This window comes from Fukomys damarensis, unplaced genomic scaffold (assembly GCF_012274545.1).
Source record: "Fukomys damarensis isolate Sample0158 unplaced genomic scaffold, DMR_v1.0_HiC HiC_scaffold_24, whole genome shotgun sequence".
Classification (NCBI taxonomy): Eukaryota; Metazoa; Chordata; class Mammalia; order Rodentia; family Bathyergidae; genus Fukomys; species Fukomys damarensis.
This window is the reverse complement of record NW_022900936.1, coordinates 31,993,460-32,007,706: the sequence shown is the minus strand read 5'-3', so window position 1 is coordinate 32,007,706 and position 14,247 is coordinate 31,993,460. Positions and strand designations below refer to the sequence as shown.

Sequence of the window (14,247 nt, the reverse complement as noted above, 5' to 3'; positions counted from 1 at the left end):
GAGTGGTGATTTCTATTTCACTAAACTAGATCTCCGATTTTTTTCTCTGAATTCATTTTTGTCTCAAAGGAAACATTGTTTTTCAAGGTGATTCAATTCTACTAGGCTGTGCGGATTTTGTGGCATTATTGGATTAAATAGGCTTTATGGGCTTACCTTGGGAACCTGGACACCATTTATAACATTTCTATAGGGAAAATGCATTTCAAGTTCTAAACTACCAGATCTACAAAAAGCTCATTAGTAAACCAGTAATGTCCTTTCTTTTCTTTGCCTCTCCTTTGCCTGTGAGAGAAGCAACCACACTGGTATGAACTGCATTCTTTTAACTACCTTCTTTTATCAATTGGAATGTTTTGTCGTAAGGTAACAGAAAACCCTGTTAAATGTGTCTTAAACAATGAGGACATTTATTATGACATTCAACAAGAAGTCCAGAGAGAAAGCAGATCTAAGAATTCGCTCAGCAGTCTTACAATGCCTTAAAGTATCTAAGCCCTTACTAACTTTCAGCTGTGCCATAACCCTGCATGTTGTTGACCTTCCTCATCCCCAACCCCTAAGCAGCAGCAGCTCTCCATCAGATCTTTGTAGCAACATCCAAATATAGGAAATAAAAGGGAACGGAGATGTTTTCTCATTGTGCCTATTTATTTTATCAAGAGGAAACTTTTCCCAGAAGCCCTGCAACAGATTTTTCTCTCAGGTCTACTGGCCAGAATTCAGTCAAGTGCAGACACAAAGGAATCAGTGGTGAGAGCAGAATGAAATTACAGTATATACCCTTCATGTTTCACACCTTGGGCTGTGAGTGTGATTCATCTTTGCTGCATATTTTCTGCAAACTTGAACAAAATCGGGGATTAATTAGGAAATTAGATAACTGATAGGTTACTCAGCATGTGTCACAGTGCAACTTTACCCACTTTTCTTTCTCTTGCTTAAGAAGTTTTCTCTAAAACAGTAACATGTGACACTGGGTACAAAGATGTGATCCTAAAGGGATACAAAACACTATTAACAAAATACGTGCTAAATTACAGTGTTGTGCTTGTGCTACAAATATGATACGGTAAAATTTGTTCTTAACTAGACAGTATAAATAGTGCAGTGCCCATTTGGATGTTACAGTGATTCATTAAGTTTAAAGTTATAAAGCATAGAAAGCTCTCTTGTGCTAACAATGCTCACTTTTCATTGACCTATGTTCAATGAGCCAGATGATAAGCCATGTGCAATTCACAAATAAACAAGAATGTTAGTTAATATAGCACTTACTATACATTGAAATTGTGGCAGCTTTTCAATGATTAGTGAGTCAGAAAAATCTTTATCCAGGAACTATTAGCATAGTATTCTCATAGCAGCATCATGATTTAGAGCCAAATATAACCAACAATGCAGTCACCAAGACATCCTTCGTTAGTAATACTCCCACATATTCTGTTTAGAAAAGATCACTATACTTTTGTTAAGCTATCAGAAGATGTCTAAAATAAATTGAGAATCCAGAAAGCATAATTTAAATCACCGTTTTTTTTTAATCTCCATAGGACATTACAACTCCTGAGAGAGACCCTGTAAGGGAGATCTGTGTTCCAACACCAGCTCTATTCCAGTAAAGTAGTCAGACATAAGCTGGCTTACAGACAAACCCAATTTTCTATGTCTAAAAGAAGCCATGATGTTTAAATACATAAACTATGAAGTCAATCATTTTCTAGGAATTTTCCTGTGAAAGATATGGTCCATAGAGGAGAGGCTGTTGTTGGTACAACATAGTCCTATTTGGGACTTCATAACAAGATCAGAGTCTGAAAATGATTGTGTCATCTATCTCCCTTTTTCATGGAGAAATGCTAACCATATGCAATTATTATTTCCTTTGATTTACATCCCTTTTTATGGTGAGATCATGTAGAGTGAAGACTGCAGTCTCCCATAATTCTGCATCAAATTTCAATAGTTTATTTTTTTTCCAAACTTTAGCTGAAGAGAGGGATAAAAATATTGTCAAAAAAAGTCGGTCTTCTCACTTCACAGCTTTAAAATGTGAGCCTAAACTTGAAGAAAGCAATTATTGAGTATATAATGTATTCTTTTCTTTTTGCAAAAAAAAAAAAAAAAAGAAAAAAAGAAAAAAGAGACAAAAAAGTACATACAACACACAAATAGGAAAGAAATTTTTTTAATTGTAGTGGAAATTGCCTTACAAATTTGCATCAGTAGCATGTAAAATCACTTTAAAATTAAAAAATAAATAATGTGGAGGTGATTTAAAACTTTCCATGACATAATAATTTAAAGAAGTATTGTTTTCAAGGAATATTCCAACACTATATTGACCTAACAAAGTTGAATTATGATCATCATTAAATAATGAATAATTATTTATTGAGTGCTCATCACAGGGGTTGGCTCCATTATGGAATAGAGGGACTTGAAAATGTAAGGGCTTATTTCAAGGAGTTTATACCATAGTTAGAAGACAACTGGTATCTTTGGAACAATGGGGTGCAGTACAGGTACCATGTGAAATCAAATGCTAAATTTACATGCTATCTTTATGCACATTCATACAATTTTAATATTTTATTTCTCATCTGCTTTCCCTTCAGACATTCCGTATGTGCAGTTCCTCTCCATTACCTTGGCAATTGATCTTTTTTTTTCCAGTTTTAATTGAGTTTATTGGTACATTTTAGGGATACAGTACAGTTACATTCATTGTTGGGATCTTGTACCTCTACATGACAAGTCTTGGTTCTCATTTTTTTCCCCTTGTTACTGGGCAATTGATCTTTTTAATGTGGGTAAAGCACCAGACCTATTACACTATAGATTTAGTCTACACCTGGTATTTATAACATTCTCTGCCTTTACAAAGTCCAAAATAAAATTAAACCAAAGTACTCTTAAACTTTTTAGAATCTGGATAACTTTCTGCTTCCTGCAGAATGTTTCAAATTGCTTCTCAGGAAAGAACAGATGTTGCTGAAGCTGAAGAACTAATTGGGCTTTCCACAGTTCTGTCAATACATGGGAAGCTTCTGTCTATCCAGAAACTTGCCAGAAAACAACAAAAGGTTTTCTGTGACATGCAAAGCAAGAGTTCAAATAATTTTGGGGGGAATTCTAATTTTTTAATTTTATGTTCATTAGTTGACTTTGTTTTCTTTGTCTCTGATTATGTTGTTTTTGTGCTACAAGCTTTACTTTTGAAAAACATCATTAATTGTAGAATTAAATAAACATCTATGTTTAATTGGAGAACAGATAGAAATAGTTTAATGTCAAAAGAGTATGAAAAGAGTAGCTATGATGTTTAAAATTCGGGAAAACTATATAGTTTTTAAAATGTGAAATACTAGCTATAATTACTTCCTTTTCCATCCAAGAGTTAACCAGCTAGCTAAATATAGCTTTACTAAATCAATTATATACCATACCAGTACTTTTATGTGGGAGTCTTAATAAACAAAATCTTCCATCGATACCCAATTAAAATATTTTTAAAAGATATTTTGCGTAATGCAATTTTAATTATAGACACATGAAAACAAACTATTATGTCTATTATGATATTAATAGACAAATATGTAGAAAATTATTTTAGTCTCAGTATTCCTTAGTTACTATCCATTATTTATTTCCATCTTCTTATGAAATAGCATTTTATGAGATTAATTGTCCAACAATTGCTATCTTATCTATAAAAGGAAATTGCTTTTTAAAAAAAGTAGGCCAAATAAATAGGCCAACTTGTTTATGAAGCAAAGTATTTTCATCCACTTACTCATAGTTCTTGGCTTTTGACAAGATGTCTCTGACATCTGAAATGGAAATATTCACTGTATAATTATACAACTTTTAAAATATATATATTCATGCTAAAAACTTTTAGATGAGCCTATTTGAATAGTGTAGGCCATCGTTAAAATTAAGAAACTTATTCCATTGAATCTGCGATTCCTAGCATATCCTCATATGACATTGGAACTTTTTCCAATAGTAAGTATATATATATATATATTTATATATATATAGTTTTAAACTTATAAAACTTTTGTATATGGTTTATTTTTTGACCACTTATGCTAAGCAAGTCACCAGTAGAACAAAGGTAATTTATGCTCTGCATCATAATTATAAAGAGATTACAATGTACAAGTGATGGATGATCTAAATAGGAGAGCATTTATTAATTCTGTGCTTTAAGATAACAAAGGGGGAATTTATAAAATGTTAGTTTATAGAATAGAAAATTTCAATGATTTAAAGTTTTCCTATATAAAGACTGTGTAGCCTAATCTCCTTTCCAATTTGAACTTTAGTGCTCACAAAATTAAAAATAGTTTGCAAAGATTTTATTCAGTCAGCAAAACCGTATTATTATTATTATTATTATTATTATTACTGAGACATATTTACAGTGGAACACTTAATTAACAGTTTATTACAGAAAATCCAATAATCTAAAACTCTATTCACATATTATTTACTCTTATTTGGGAAATGTGTAGCTATGAAAATACTGTAAAATAATATGTATTAGTCAATGACAGCTACAATCATGATGGATAATAAGTAACACCAAAGATTCTAATGGCTTTACAAAATCAAATGTTAATATTTTTCACACTCATCAATCTGTGAGTCAGCTATAGAACATCTAATCTCAGGTGGGCTCAATAGAACTTACCAAAGCCTGACTGGACTCTAGGCCTGGGCTCAGACTCAAATTCATTCCATGTGTCTTCATCACTCGAGGTCCAGTTGCTACCCAGGGCTTATTCTTCTTGTGGTAAATCGAAGAAACACAAACACTCATGCGTATTTACACTGGCACATTTGAAACCATGCTCATACTATGGCTGCTTTTGTTCCATTATTACACCAGGTCTTATGGTCAAACTCAGCAATGATGCTAGAGGAACATATACTCTGCCTAACCTAGCAGGAGGGAGATAGTGCAAAGTTACTTAGCAAAGGACTTGAGGGTGTAAGCCTTTCAAAAAAAGAAATGAAGAACTAGAGATAATAATATTTCAGGCTTTCTGAATAATTTATCAACATTCTTTATTTTAAATTTCATAAATGTATTTGCATACCTTGGGGAATAAACTCTTGATCATTAAGGTAAAATGATCTACTTGTACAATAATTTTAAAACAGTCAAAATATATGTCTGTTACTATTGTTAGGTTAAATAAACAGTTAATATTGAATTTGATTGTTAATATATAAGAATATATTTAGGTTATATCTCCCAGAACAAATCAAAGGAATATGATTACATTCCTTGAAATATTAAATCATTTAATGATGACATTGTTTGAACAATGGACTTTTTACTCTTGATGACTGGAAATAACATTTTTTTTCTAGCATGACTTTAGGGCAAATAGCAGCCAGTAATAGGAATCTAACATTTTTCTTATGGTTAAGGAAAAATACTTTTCTAATATGATTTATATGATGTTCTACTGTAAAATTGTGTTATATAGGCCTGCTTTTTTAACGATAGTAAATCTAATGTCAATAGAAACTCAAATATGTTGGAATGTGAAGTCTATAACACTATTTCAGCACCATCACTGAGTGCAGCTACTTCCTTGAGTGACCCCCTCTAGGGCTGAATGAGAACTTCAATAAACAATCCATTTGATTCTTGACATTGCGGCCCAGAGTGATGAGAAATGAAAAGGCTGTTATATTTTGTTTTGCTTTTGTTTTCAGTGTGCATTTTGAGTGCATGAGTTTCTAAGCATTGAAGATGATATTTAAGAATAACATTTAATAACCCTAAGTCATATTAAAGTGTAATGGCTAAAAGAAAAGCAAAGGTATTAACAGCGTTCTTCTCTAACTGAAAATCTTCAGTGATTCCCAAGTTACCTAGAAAATGAAGCACTTTTTAGCCACTTACACTTTATTTTCATTTTATTTTGTTTTGTTCTTTGAGACTGGGTCTTACTGTGTAGTTTAGCCTGGCCTTAGATTTACTATGTACCCAAAGCTGGGCCCGAGTTCATAGCAATCTTCCTACCTCAGCCTCCTGGGTGTTGAGATTACAAGCTTGGGCCACCACACCTGGTTTAATCACTTACTTTTTCCTTGAGCATTCCCCTATGCTCCAGGCAATTAAGCCTTTCCCTGTTTCTGAATTTGCTCTAGGCTCCCTTACATTTTTAATTGTTGGACCATCCTCTTTGCAAGGAACATCTTTTTCTGCTAGTCACATATCTAATGACCTTTCAACACTTGCTTCTATCAGTAAAGCAACTTCAAGGCCTGAACCCAACTTTCCTCAGAAACATTTCTGAGAATCCTAAAATATGAAGTTTTCATTGTGAACCCCTTGCAGTAGTTCTTATCATAATCTAACTTCTGTACTATTTGATTCACCAATAGTCATTTACTGAGTATCTACCATGAACAAGGAACTGTTCCTAGCCTTCATAAGCTCAGTCTATTTTGCATGTTTGTTGTAAGCTCCCTAAGACCCAAATTTGCCTTATTCATCTTTGGGGGACTAGCATATTCTCTTTCACTCAGTAGGTGCTCAATAACTACTCAAATGAAAAAAGAATAATGTGGTAAAAAGCTTCAGTGACTTTTATTCATTTTGTCCAGAAGTTCTCACAAAATAAAAGTTGACTTTAGTTTTAAACAAAAACTCTCAGTTCACAGACACTCAATAAGCTGAAATAAGGTCATTAGAAGTAATTGGATCTATTTGAGTCAGGAAAAGACTATGCTATTTGCCTTGAGATAGTCAAAATGAAAGATAGAACCTAATTTGTACGGGATGGTTTGACTATGGGTCGGTATAACATTTCTGATCCACTCAAGACTGTTATGATCTACATTAAGGATTTTCATCATTCAAATAGTAAATGATAGACTGAAAAAAATAAGAATATAGATACAGTATCCTGTAAGACTTTACTTATATTATTAATTTTTATTTATATAAAAATTTTACTTATATAAAATAATAAAGCTGCTCAAATTTTACATTTTTCAATGCTTTTTATCCTCTTGGATATTTTTCTGACTTCCTTAAACCAGCTTTTATATGCTAATAATTGGTCAAAAATAAAAAGTAGTCCATTATTTCTTTATAGGAATGATTTTAAAGCTAGAACAATTGAGAAATTATTGAGTCTCATCAGTTACTTTTATTCAGTAGAAACTGAGGTCTATAAAAATCACTGTTGAAATCTCAAACTATCAAAAATTAAACTGTGGCTAGAACCCAGGCTTCCTGATTCCTGACATAATGCCTCTCTTCATCATCCAATGCATTTTAAACCTCCTTTGTTTTTCAAGATATCACTCATAACATTTCTTTATAGTTACTTTTCTAACAGTACCCACAGGATAAATCTTGAGGTGGTTACATTCTAAAATACATACTTTGTGCCATGGAAAGTTTCTCCTTACATTAACTTCTGCCCAAATTCAAAAGACTGCGCTCCTATATGAAACAGACTCTGATTGACAGTTCACAACATCTTGAGTTTTCCAAAGAAGCATTCAGTATCCACATATATAAAATTCTGCTACTTCTGGTGACAGATTTAAAGACTACTCCTAAGCAGTCAATAATAGAGTTCAGATTAAACATGTTCACAAACTGAGAAATATGGTATGATTGTTGAATGATGATAACAGTGGGCTATAGAATCCTGAAGAGTGAGATCAATTTTGGCCAAGGACAACAAAGAAATTCTAGTGTATAAGTGGCATCCCAGATATGTATTATTTTTCTTTCTTTCTTTCTTTGTTTTGTTGTGTTGTTTTCAGACAAAATCTTACTACGTAGTTCAGGCTGGCCTTGAATTCACAGTGATTCCCTGCCTCAACCTCCCAAGTGCTGGGATTATAGGAATATGCCATCACACCCTGCTCAGCTATGCATTTAAAGATAGTAAAAATTCCAGACAAGAGGAAGAAAAGCCCAATACAAAAGTTAAGTGTTGTACAAAGACAAGAGTTGAAAAATGCAGAGGGGAGGCATCATGTATCAAATGTAACAAAGCCATTGGTTTGTTAAGAGGAATAGAGAAGAATAAGACTAGAGAAGTCAGGATGAGATTTGGCCATAGATAATACTAATTTCTCTGAAAAGATGTTTGGGCTCCATTTGTAGAGAAATATGAACTTACTGACAGTATTTGAAAAAGGTAACTTCCTAATCAGATGCTACTTAGAAAATTTAAACCAGGTGGAGTTTACAGAATGAATTGAAGAAGAGAAAGTAACTTGTGTTAAGTAACTGATTGAGAGTGGATTCTCATACACAGAGTCCAGAAAAAATTAAAGAGAAAAGTGGAAAAGAAATTGTGAATTCAAAAGTGCCACAATACTAAAACAGTAACTAGGAACTAGTTCCTGGCTGTATATTGGTGAATGGAAAGTAGTTGGCAAGCATGGCCATGAACAAAGGAAAACACACAGGAAAGTACTGCAGGAAAAGCATTACAATGTTTTAAAAATATACTGAGTTATAAAATAAATTCAGCACTATAGTATAGTGCAGACTATAGTGTATCTCATAAATTAGCATTATTTTTAAATACAGTAGCCATTTAATGCTTAACTACACATTGACGTTTTGTTCATTAATTGTTTCAACTATATCTTGTCTCTTCAATGATACTAGATAATTATGGGAAAAGGAAATAAATGACTAAGGGGAAATATTTGAAATATACAAAATTTATGTCCTACATTCAGTAACAATATAATTACTATTATTTAATTTTACAGAGAAAAAACTAAGACTTAAAACTATCAGGTAGCTTGTCTACAATACCAGAGATGATATAATTTTCCTCCCAGTTCTTCAACCTTTTACCAGTGGACAGAAATTGAGAGACTCAAATTTTGGCTAATTAAAACCAAACAAGCAAGCAAGCAAACAAATAAACAAACAAAAAACCCCACAGAAACAATGAACACATCAACAATTATAATTATAAAAATCAAGAAGACAAATAATACCTTCAATGAGGTATTCATACATTGAATGTATGAAATCTGCTAGAAAAAAAAAAGAAATCACAAATTTTCTTCCCAAATTGTGTCAAGACAACAGTTGATAGGTTAGAAAAGTAACAAAATGAATTTAAGGTTCTTCATGACCTTTGCATTAGAATACAAAGTTTTAAATGGATTTTTTTTTTTTTTTTGGCCTCGCTTGTAGATTTTTTTTTTTTCCTGTTTTGCTTGTATTTAAGGAACATATGTAAGTGTCCTTTGTGGTTAACCTATATGGTTTCCTAGAACCTAATGGCATTAATCAAATTCAAAAATTAACTTCTAATTAATATTTTAGAACATAATTTCTTTGTCCCAAAATATGTATCTTTATATAGCAGTGTATTAAGTGAATGAATACATGAAAATGTATTTCATCAACACACACAAAATAATGAAAAGTGCAAAGTTTTTTTACATCAGGGAAACAAGCTTCACTGCACTAGCATGAATAAATTCTTCCTAAGCAAGTTATAAAATAGATCAATGACTAACATTTCAGTTTTAAAGCTAAAGTATTTCCACTGATATCTTTTTAGATAACCATACCCCTTTTGCAAAGAATAATCCATTGCAAATAGCTAGACCACCCTAAGTATAAATGGTGGAATTGTCCCACTAACAATTGGACAACACACACACACACACACACACACACACACACAGAAAGAAAGAAAAACAGCAAATAAAAAAATAAAATTCTACTACATTTTTTCACTACATTTGTTAGTTTATTTTTTTCTAGACTCTTCATTAAGGAAAAGATGGATTTTAAAATGTTTATATTTATTTAATGTTATAACTATCTATGTAAAGTACTATATGAAGTAAGGATGATTTCCAGTGGTGCTTATTTATTGCAAATCAGGTCCAAATTGTGATACACTGACTATAGAAATTGCTATAAAGTGTATAGAAATTATACAAAGTGAAAGATAACATCTTTGTCAGTATCCTGGTGAATTTCAACAGATAACTTCCTTCCAAATACCCAAAAGCAAGGTAGGATGAGTTAATAGGAATTTCAGAATTTTAAGAAAATAGAGACTCTTGGAGAAGCAGGCAGAAGATTTAGACTATATTCAGTCCAGGAGTAGGACTAAGACCTTCTAAGTTTCTACCAGACTCTTTTTCAGAAAACCTACTTCTAAAATAGAGTTAGGCACCTGGTCACTACAATTTTTCACAACCGCTCAAGCTGGGAAGATTGGTGATAGAGAGCTTTGGATTGAATTTCTTCATAGGTCTCTCTTGTCTTGCACCAGAGTTCATGGCAAACGAGGTGAAGGTCACAGGTCTTGACAGATTGGATCAGGTGTTGATTGCTGGTTCTTGGAGAAAATATGGAGATATGAACATAAATTTATCATTTTTGTAATTCTGGTATCTGAATCGGGGAAGACTGATATGTCTTAAGTATATGACTGATATTGTTTAAGAGCATATCATTATTTTTCAAAGGAAGAAACCAAGATCAACAAAAGCTGAGAAATCTTCTGTATTACATCAAATGAGTTATGTCAACATTCTTATGTTGGACTTGGAATTGCCGTTTAATCACATCAAAATTTTGTAATACTTTCTAGTTAGGTCAAAATTGAAAACAAATTAAAATACTGTTTTCAAATTTGTACTAATGCTTCAATTTTTAATTTGTATTACTATCTGATTATATTGATCATAAAATAATCCCATGGCTCCTATAACATCATTTAAATTTAATTTTTCTTTTATTCTTGGTATCTCTGTGTAAAAGTAGATAAAAATACTGTAATAGTAATTCAACTTTCCTTGATTTCCTCTCTCATAAAATCCCATCATTTAGTTTTTATATATTTTAATCCTTGTCTTCAAATTAAAAGCAGAAATATTTAATCAATTTAGCAAACTATTTATATCTTAAAATTATCAGTACAAGAACACAAAACAAAACAGAACACATAAGAAAGAGTCCTGAGTTAAGAGATATGAGACTCAAAACTACAGAAAAATAATAGAAATTAAAATAACTAACAAGTAAATATTTAAAATATTTTTTAAAAGAATGTCATGGTAGGTTGAATATTGCTAGATAAATCAAGTAAGGTCTGATAAGACATTCTGAATTTGAACAGAAATTTTCTGATGACTTCCAAATACCCACACCAGCATTAGGAAGGATGCATTTCATTTGGAACTATCTAGTCAATTATGATTAGATGTGTCATTTAGAAAAAGTCCTGTTTGTGCCTAGAGACTACTATAACTCAATCCATAGGTGCATGTGAACACACACACACACACACACACACACACACATACACTAGAAATACAAGCATATATATCAACTATGAATTAACTTCTCAACATGAAAACAACCACTGAAAATTGTGCATTTGGTTCTACATATTTGTCTGACAGAAAAAAATAGTACTGATACCAGGTACAGGAAGACTTAGATTCCAAGCTGAAATTTACTACTTACTAATAGGGTGACTAGAAAAGTTAGTACTATTACTTTGCCTCAGTTTTCTTATCTGTGAAATAAAGAAGTTAGGCTGGATTATTCCAAACTCATTTCCAGCTCTATAATTACATATGATTCTCAGACAAGTGGGATGAGAAAAATCTATGTGGCTTTATTGAATTGCCTTTGTCCTTACTTAGACCTTAACAGCTTCGGATTTAATGTTGATTCATTATGGCCAGGAAAGAACATTTCCATTTCAATTTCTAAAGATAATCACAGCTAAGTTTAACCCTTTAAGATTAAATGTTAATTTTCTTATTTTTCTTAGACCTCTATATTTGTTAGCCCAGGACTTTCCTATAATTAGGTGTCACTCTTTTGATTAATTCTGTATTTGCTTCAGAAAAGTGCCTATTTTTAGACCTTAGATTATTTGTAATGTGTGCACTTCCTGCCCTATCTATGCTTGTTCTTGTGTTTTTCTGCCCTTTTCCTTGCACCTAAGTAGTACTTTACATTACTTTAGATGATAATTCTGTGTGAGAATCTGATCTTGCCCTTTAAGATTCACGAATTCTGTCCCAATAATATAAAGAATGAGGCACTCATATTTCTAAGTAAGAAACATATATGTCAAAAATAGCAAATGCTCTGGTTATTGAGATTTACTCTCGCCAAATATCTATAATTTTCCTTAAAATAATTAAGATTATAATTCCCATCATAAAATAAGTTCAAAGTTTTATTATTAAATGGGCAAAAGTAGACCTGCTCCACTTACACAATTTAAAGAATGCATCATAAGCTGTAACTCAAAATTATAAAAGTATAGTGAATTAACTGCTGCATACACAGGATATTTAAGTAAAATGGAAATTTGATTATGAGGTATCTATATTTAAATGGATAACCCAGGTGATAACTTGCTAACCTTTTTTACTTAAACTAGTAACATAATGAAACATACTGATTGTTTTAACATATAAGAGAAATATACAAATGAGAAAGAGTGCTTTCTATTTTTTCTCTTCAGTGTATCATCACATCAACAGATCTTCTTCAACACTGAAGAAAAAAGGATGACTGGAATGGTAAGTTCTTTTACCACAAAAACTTAAATAGGAAATCATTGTTCAAGTTCAACATCTCTAAATTTCTCCATTGAGTCATTCTAAATGGCTTAAATAACTCCAGTTTTAATTTATTTTGTAATAGACAAAGCAAAGACCCAGGGTGATGACAATAAACATGGAGTCTGGAAGATAACAGGATAAAAAACTCTCAGGGAATGCTTAAATAAGCAAAACATACAACAAGAATATACACACCATTTATTGCAAGAACAGACAAATATGACTGTGCCATTATATTTCTTCTGCTTACACTACACATATTTCCAAAAACATAGTTTTAGTTCTTTTTTGAGTTTTTGTACCCTTCAAAGTTTTTCTTAGGAAGCCCAGTGGTACAGAAAAAGAGAAAAATTAAAATCAAGAAAGACTTCTCAACTGAGCATGCTAGCACACAACAGTAATCCCAACTACTGGGGAGGGTGAAGCAAGAGGATCAAAAGTTCAAGGCAAGCATGAGAAATTTAGCAGTACCTTGCCTCAAAATAAAAAGATAAAATTAAAAGGGCTTGGGATGTAGGTCAAGGATAGAGTACTTACCTAGCATGCCTAAGATTCTGGCTTCAATCCTGACAACTGAAGAAAAGTTTCCAGAGACGTCCTGATAAAGGTCTTAAATATTAGATTCCTCAATTATTAATTTGTTAAAAAGTTTTCCTCATTTCTTTCTTTTTTTTGTTTTTGTTTTGTTTTGTTTTGGTTTTTTGAGATAGGGTCTCACTATGTAGTTGAGACTGACCTGTAATTCACTGTGCAGCCCAGGCTGGTCTCAAACTCACAGTGATCCTCCTTCCTATGCCTCTGGAGTGCTGGGATTACAGGTGTGCACCACCATGCCCAGCTCATTTCTGATGTTTAATGAATATCTAAATATTTTTGCATGCTACATAAGAAAGTGCAGGCAGGTTATCAATTGACAGTTTTTGAGAATGATATAAACATTTTAAATCACATTTCACACTCAGTATTCTTTTTTAAATGTGACAATTTGCTATTTTATTGATTGTCATTTTTTTTTCTATTTAGTTCATTTTTAATTTATGAAAAAATAAAACAAACTTTCATAATAAAATAATAAGTGAATAGCAATAGTTAATATATTGCATACCATTATCTTCTAAGTACTAGTATTTATTCAGACTATAAAACATAGCCAAAAAAAACTTACCAAGAAGAAACAAACAGATAATAACAGCAAACTTTCCCCTCAATGAATTAAGAGAAACTAGTAACATAAATGAAACAAATTACCATATATATATTACAATATTACTGAAACAACAGAATAGATAATTTGGGGGATTATTTGAATTTCTATCTATTACTATTTTTCTACTATTTTGCTCTTTTGAGTCTTGTAAACAAAAGAATGTGTCATCTACAATTACTGATACTTTAACTTTATCCATCCCTATATGAATCCCTTTTATTTCTTTCTCTTGCCTGATTGCTCTGGCTAATATTTTGAGGGCTATGTTGAAAAAGGAGTGGTGATAATGGACATCCATGTCTTCTTCCTGTTTTAGAGGGAAAGTTCTCAGTTGTTTCACATTTAATATGATGGTCATAAATAGTTTTATTAAAATTGAGATTAAATACCTTCTAGCTGGGGATTTGGCA

At 31.9% G+C, this 14,247-nt stretch overlaps 1 long non-coding RNA gene across 9 annotated transcripts in view; it reads right to left on the bottom strand.

Moving 5' to 3' along the window:
- Nucleotides 1-1,970: 1,970 nt before the first annotated feature.
- The window catches only part of LOC104847444, a 41,776-nt gene continuing 29,499 nt past the window's right edge, over nt 1,971-14,247 (bottom strand). For 5 of the 9 annotated variants that reach the window (XR_776158.2, XR_002024675.1, XR_002024676.1 and 2 more), the window contains 4 exons: nt 10,215-10,379; nt 4,703-4,795; nt 3,797-3,833; nt 1,971-1,989 (listed from right to left, as the gene is read on the bottom strand). This is a non-coding gene — a long non-coding RNA (uncharacterized LOC104847444). Of the gene's footprint in view, nt 1,990-3,796; nt 3,834-4,702; nt 4,799-10,193; nt 10,380-14,247 lie in introns of all 9 variants that reach the window. The other 4 variants (XR_776160.2, XR_002024677.1, XR_776159.2 and 1 more) reach the window with 4 other exon arrangements.